At 52.9% G+C, this 6,308-nt stretch overlaps 5 non-coding genes across 5 annotated transcripts; 4 read left to right on the top strand and 1 right to left on the bottom strand.

Annotated features, from left to right (window-relative positions):
- The first annotated feature begins 1,269 nt into the window (after nt 1-1,269).
- TRNAW-CCA lies at nt 1,270-1,341 on the top strand. The gene has a single exon. It is a non-coding gene; the product is annotated as a tRNA-Trp (tRNA).
- Nucleotides 1,342-2,237: 896 nt separating this feature from the next.
- Nucleotides 2,238-2,310, top strand: TRNAR-ACG. Its single transcript has one exon. It is a non-coding gene; the product is annotated as a tRNA-Arg (tRNA).
- A 550-nt stretch (nt 2,311-2,860) lies between these two features.
- On the top strand, nt 2,861-2,933 carry TRNAR-ACG. Its single transcript has one exon. It is a non-coding gene; the product is annotated as a tRNA-Arg (tRNA).
- Nucleotides 2,934-4,347: 1,414 nt separating this feature from the next.
- On the bottom strand, nt 4,348-4,420 carry TRNAR-ACG. Its single transcript has one exon. It is a non-coding gene; the product is annotated as a tRNA-Arg (tRNA).
- Nucleotides 4,421-5,539: 1,119 nt separating this feature from the next.
- On the top strand, nt 5,540-5,611 carry TRNAW-CCA. The gene has a single exon. It is a non-coding gene; the product is annotated as a tRNA-Trp (tRNA).
- Nucleotides 5,612-6,308: the final 697 nt, after the last annotated feature.

Genomic DNA, 6,308 nt, shown 5'->3' with positions numbered 1-6,308 from the left:
GGGGGGGGGAAGTCTAATAGCAATCATTGGGACTGAATAGACAAAAAATTTGAGCTGTGGAGGAAAAGAACCTGTATTTCCAAGAAGGAAACAAGCTGAATTTCCAGTCTGGCCTAGGGATGGAGGATCCTTCACTGAGCAAAATTCATCTCCAGCCTGATTTACAGCTCGTGGAGCCTGTGAGCTGGCTCCAGGCTCCCTCTTGTGGGAAAAGGTGCTGGAGGAGGAAGGGACCTCAGGGTGCAGGATTTGCTCCAGTGGAAAGGTAAAAGCAAGAGGAAATGCCTCTTTGCTCCATCCTCAGCACTGGCAATTCACAGAGTAAATGCGTGGTGATTATCAATATGTTTGGAGAGCGGGGATGGGATTTGGTTTCAGCCATCAAATTTTATGGAGGAATCGAATTTTGGGAGGGTGTCACTCACATTTGGGGTAAGTGTTTAACTAGAAAGCTAACTTTTTCCTAGCTTCATATAATTTTGTAACATTTTTATAACTTTATGAAACTGCTCTGAAATTATACTAACACTGAGAGCTCTGCTCGGGCCAGGCTGTGGGCAGGATTAGGCTGAGCCAGGGAGGAGTTTCCTGGTGCTTTGTCCATTGCCCTACTGGCTGCAGCTCCCACCTGTACTGTCCTTCTCCAGACACCCTGGTACCCAGCAGACTCTCTCCAGCATGCTGGGATGGAAATGAAGTTGGGAATGGAGTTGGAGAGGGGGGAGGAAGGCTTCACCTCCTTACTGACACTCTTATCCGTGGCAGCCTTGCTCTAAGCACCCATGAGGAAAGGACTGGGCAGCCAGAGGTGGTGGTGGACCTTGCCTGCACTGGTGGGACATCCTGCCCTCCTTGGAGGAGGTCCAGCTGCCACTCCCAGGCAGCACAGGGTTGTGGCTGGGGCAGAACATCAGGAGCTGTGACTGGGCTGAGCCCATGGATGTTCTACTCTACCAAAACCTTTTCTGGGTCCACACCCAAAGCCCACCTCGGGCTCTCCTGTGTTCCCCCCTTGGCCACCATCTTCCCTCGGAGCATCCCTGAGCCCGGTTCCTGCCTTCACTGAGCCTCTACATCCCCTGATCCCACCCTGTACCTTCATCCCGCAGCCTGGGCTGGTCTCTGCAGCCAGGCCTTGGCCACCCTCCCCTCAGGTTGCTGCTCCATAGCCACAGCCTTGCTCCTGAGGGCACAGGGACACCCCGGGATGGTCCCCATGGAAAGGACATTCCCAGCAGCCAACCCAAGGCCCCTGGTCCCCTCCACCCCGACCTCGTGGCGCAAGGGCAGCGCGTCTGACTCCAGATCAGAAGGTTGTGTGTTCGAATCACACCGGGGTCAGTCTGGGGCACCTCTGGCACCCCTCTGCTTTTCTGGGGGGCTGTACTGTGGCAGAGGCAGGGCTCAGGGAGGCTCTGGGCAGATATAGGGGCATGGACTATGTGGGGAATATGATGTCCAGAGCTCTCCTCTGAGCTGGATGGAAGTTACGGTGTGTCTACCACAATTTACCTCAGGAAGGAGGTGAAGTCTTCCTCAAGAAAAGGCAGGAAACTTTTTAACTACAGGCTCAGTCACTCCTGGAGGACCTGGATGTGCTTGCCTGGCAGGATAATGTAGGGTGGTATGATCAGTCCAGGGGATTTCTGGAGGGGGATCAAGAATAATTACTCAATGTAGGATTATGGAAAAAGGGACAAGTTTCTGATAAACAACATGAGTTTTTTTTTCAAGAAGAATAACAAAGACTGTCTAAAAAGCTCCAGCCTGGGCAATCACAGCTCAGAGGCCACATGAAGACTATGGAAACAATCCTTCTGAAAGCCATGCCCAGAGGGAGGAAGGATGTAAAAATGACTGGAAGGCCAAGGATTTACCAAGGCCAGACTGCCCTTGACCAAAAGAATAGATTTCTTTGAAGATGATTTCTTGGTAGTCAAGAGGACATTGAGAAACACAATTTCTCTTGACTTTGGTTTCACCTCTGACAGGGTCTCCCAGACGTGTCCCTGCAGCAGGACACACACACAGAGCAGCTGAGCTCGATCCAAAGGCAAAGCAAAGGGCCAGGACGAGGCACTGAGGGGGTTGGGGTCAGTGTTGGCAGCCCAGGTGACCCTCCACTGCTTGATGCCGAGCTGGCTGTGGTTTGGGGTCTCTGTGGTGGGTGCACAGGATGTTCCACAGAAGGAAGGACACGGGCAGCCCGACAGGGACAGGGCAATAGTGAGGGGACAGGGCCAGTGGCGCAATGGACAACGCGCCTGACTACGGATCAGGAGATTGCAGGTTCGACTCCTGCCTGGCTCAACACTTTTAGCCCAGGGAAATTCCTCCTGCTCCCTTCGTGAGCGCCTTCCTTCTCCTGCCCAGCATCCATCCTCCCTCAAGCTCCCAATGTCCTGTCCCAACACTCCAAAAGGGATGAAGCTGGGGCCCACACCAGAGCCAGGGGCACCACAGCAAATCCCACAGCAGAACACAGGTGCCTCTTGAACTGCTGTCCTGCAGCCAGGACAGAGCCAGCACTCCCAGCATGTCCTGGCACCTCGTGTGCTCTGGTCCCCAGCCCCCTCCAAGGCTCCCATTGGTCCTGCTGCCCTTTGTCAGTGCCCTGCCAAGTTCTGCATGTGACATCGATGGTCTCAGAGTAGGACACGGTCCCAGAGAAGCTTTGGAGTTTCCATCCTTGGAGTTTCGACTAACAAAACAACCTCATGCCAAAGACTGCTGTGCTCTGAGCAGGGATTACATCACCTGCTTCCTAAGGACCTCCTGAAATCTGTTTTTTTCTATTCTTAATTAATTCTCTCACAAAGCTCATCCAGCGATGGGAACCCCCCAGAGCTCCAGGAAGGCCGGGCCAGTGGCGCAATGGACAACGCGCCTGACTACGGATCAGGAGATTGCAGGTTCGACTCCTGCCTGGCTCGCAATTTTCCTGCCCACAGCCTGGCTGTCATATTGGTGGTGACAGGGGACATCTTTCTCCGTGGAACCCTGCCTCTGCGTGGTGTTTGTCCCTTCTTGGTGGGCTTCCTGCACAGCAAAACTTCCCCCGCATCAGGGGAGGCTCTGAGTGGACATACTGGCAAAAAACACTCCCCGTGAGATGGTAAATCACTAAGAGAGGAGCCCAGAGAGGCTGTGGCCTCTACATCCTTGGAGATATCCAGAGTCTGAGCACACAGTCCTGACCTGCATGTCATAAATTGAGCCGAAATCTGGACTAGAGACCTCCATGTGTCTTTTCCAACATGTTATTTCATGTAAAATTCCGGTTTCCATGTTCTTTTGCTGCTTCATCCCACATTTGCGTGCTCATGGAGCTGTCACCACTGGTTTGCACCTTCACCGTGTCTGTGGCTTGGGCCAGGAAGGTCGAAGGTGTCCACATGCAGGGTAGCCCAGACCAATTGGCCATCAAGCAAGATCTTGCTACAACTCACCTGTCCATCTCTCTGTCACCAGGCAGGAGCAAGTGGTGGACAAAACAGGTGGCCTTGGGCTGAGCTTTCCCCTCCACCAGGCACCACAGGTCCAGAGAGTTCTGTATTGGCTGCGAAATTTAACTACACATCCCACGAGGAAGGCAAGATGTGCCCTCCAACCCACCAGAGCAGCTGAGCTGAGCCTGGAGCTCAGTACAGACATCTCCTCTGCTGGGTGGTGGAACCAGTGGGACCACAGGTGAGGAGGCCAAGGCCGGCATGGGTGGGGCAGGTGGGGTGAGCAAGGGGAGATCCTGCCACTTCCCTTTAACCACCAACAAATCCAGGTGGTCCTGAAGTGGGGGCAGCAGGTGGGATCAGAGGCTGGGGCCAGTTGCTCAACGGACTATGAACACCCCTGACTATAGATCAGGGGGCCACAGGTTCAACTCCTGCCTGGATCACCCTAAAACTGCCTGGCTGTAGTGGAGGTGACAAGGGACAGTTGTCTTCCTGAGGTCCTTACCCTTCCAGGCTTTTTGTCCATCTCTCAAGCATCGGCATCACAGGAACATCATTTTGTGACACCAAAGCCGTGAGCAGGGCACTGATTCCAGAGCAGAACTTGGCAGGGCACTGACAAAGGGCAGCAGGACCAATGGGAGCCTTGGAGGGGGCTGGGGACCAGAGCACACGAGGTGCCAGGACATGCTGGGAGTGCTGGCTCTGTCCTGGCTGCAGGACAGCAGTTCAAGAGGCACCTGTGTTCTGCTGTGGGATTTGCTGTGGGCCCCAGCTTCATCCCTTTTGGAGTGTTGGGACAGGACATTGGGAGCTTGAGGGAGGATGGATGCTGGGCAGGAGAAGGAAGGCGCTCACGAAGGGAGCAGGAGGAATTTCCCTGGGCTAAAAGTGTTGAGCCAGGCAGGAGTCGAACCTGCAATCTCCTGATCCGTAGTCAGGCGCGTTGTCCATTGCGCCACTGGCCCTGTCCCCTCACTATTGCCCTGTCCCTGTCGGGCTGCCCGTGTCCTTCCTTCTGTGGAACATCCTGTGCACCCACCACAGAGACCCCAAACCACAGCCAGCTCGGCATCAAGCAGTGGAGGGTCACCTGGGCTGCCAACACTGACCCCAACCCCCTCAGTGCCTCGTCCTGGCCCTTTGCTTTGCCTTTGGATCGAGCTCAGCTGCTCTGTGTGTGTGTCCTGCTGCAGGGACACGTCTGGGAGACCCTGTCAGAGGTGAAACCAAAGTCAAGAGAAATTGTGTTCCTCAGTGTCCATTTGGCCATAAAGGAAGAAATTGTATTGTCCCAGAGTGTTCTGCCCTTGGGAAGTCCATGGTCCCTGTCTCCAGTCATCATCACATTAGTCCTTCATTTCAGGAACATTCCTTTCGTAGTCTTCCTGTGGGCTCTGAGGTGGGATGGACCAGACTCTTTTTTTTAGTCTCTTTTTGAAAAAAAGTCTTTTCTTCTCATGTTGTTCCTCAGGAACCTCTCCCTATTTCCATCATCTTGCACTGATTCATTGTCCCTAATCACTCCAGAAGTCCCCTGGACTGACTGTGCCATCCCACGCTGGCCTTCCAGGGATATATCACATGGACATAAATCCAGGTCCCCCAGGAGTGACTGAGCCTGCAGTTGTGAAGCTTCTTCCACTTTTCAGAAAAAGTCTTCACTCCCTTCAGCTTCCTCACGAGGCAAAGTGCAGCAGGCACCTACCACACCTCCCTGCTTTGTCCTGCTCTTTGGTCGTGACCTCTGACCTGTCAATCATGGTCTTGACATCCGTGCATCTTCCAGGTCAATGGGGCCTCTGTCCCTAGGGAGGGGCTGGGCCACCACCTCTCCTGCCCCTCTGGAGACACCACATCCAGGAGCCTGTTTCCCCTGGGAGGGACTCTGCAGGGCTGCTCTGGGCAGTGGTACTTTTTGGCCTTCTTCCCCTCTGAAGTATCTCATTTAGAGCCCTCTTTGTTTAGCAAGGCAACAGGCAAATCCTGTTGGTGCCACTCCTCTGTCAGGTGAAACAAAATTCCTATTCCCTCAAAGAATGGCCCAAATTCTGGGATGACATTTGGGCAGAGGACCCCCCATCCCTGACCTCGTGGCGCAATGGCAGCGCGTCTGACTCCAGATCAGAAGGCTGTGTGTTCAAATCACACCGGGGTCAGGATGCCCCCTCTGGGGGATGTAAGATGGGCATCTCCTGGACATTTTCCTTTTGCCCTCCCACTCTGTAACTCTGCACCCCAAATCCCTGCTGAAGGGCAGTGGATGAGCCATGGCAGAGGGGTCTTTCCTTGATGTATGAGGGTTCAAAGTGTCTGGATAACCTCAGCCTGCTCTTATCCTATGTTGGCAAAGCTGACAGGATTAGTGGATACTCCAGATGTGGCTTCGTGTCTGGGTATCAATTCTTCTGATCCTAACCCTCATTTGGAAGTGCAAGGACCTGTTAGGGGGGATGTTGAGCTTTTGATGGGATACCCTTCCTTCTTGGACCAGGGTAAGAGAGCAGAGGAGACTGCTGTTCTGCTAAGTTCTGTATTTCGTTGTCTCATAGCTTTCTTGAAGGCAGAGTTCAAAGGGGGTTACATGATAAGGCCAAGCAGCAACAGCAAACAGCAGGCAGAAAACAGCTGCTTCTTCTAATTCTATATGCTCCATATATTTTTTCTTACAGAAGTGTGGATTATATTTGCTAATTGACCAATAAGATTAACACACCATTCTAGTTTTTCTTTTCTTAGCCTATCCTGGTCTAATTCTAACAGTCCTAAGCCTTACACAAGTGTTACACAGGTATTACACAGATTTGTGTGTACAGTTTCTATCAGCTCTTATTGTTTATGTGAACACTATCTAAA

Source organism: Corvus brachyrhynchos, unplaced genomic scaffold, assembly GCF_000691975.1.
Source record: "Corvus brachyrhynchos isolate BGI_N302 unplaced genomic scaffold, ASM69197v1 scaffold203, whole genome shotgun sequence".
Classification (NCBI taxonomy): domain Eukaryota; kingdom Metazoa; phylum Chordata; class Aves; order Passeriformes; family Corvidae; genus Corvus; species Corvus brachyrhynchos.
The sequence above is the reverse complement of the archived record's forward strand: the minus strand, read 5'-3'. Positions and strand labels throughout refer to the sequence as shown.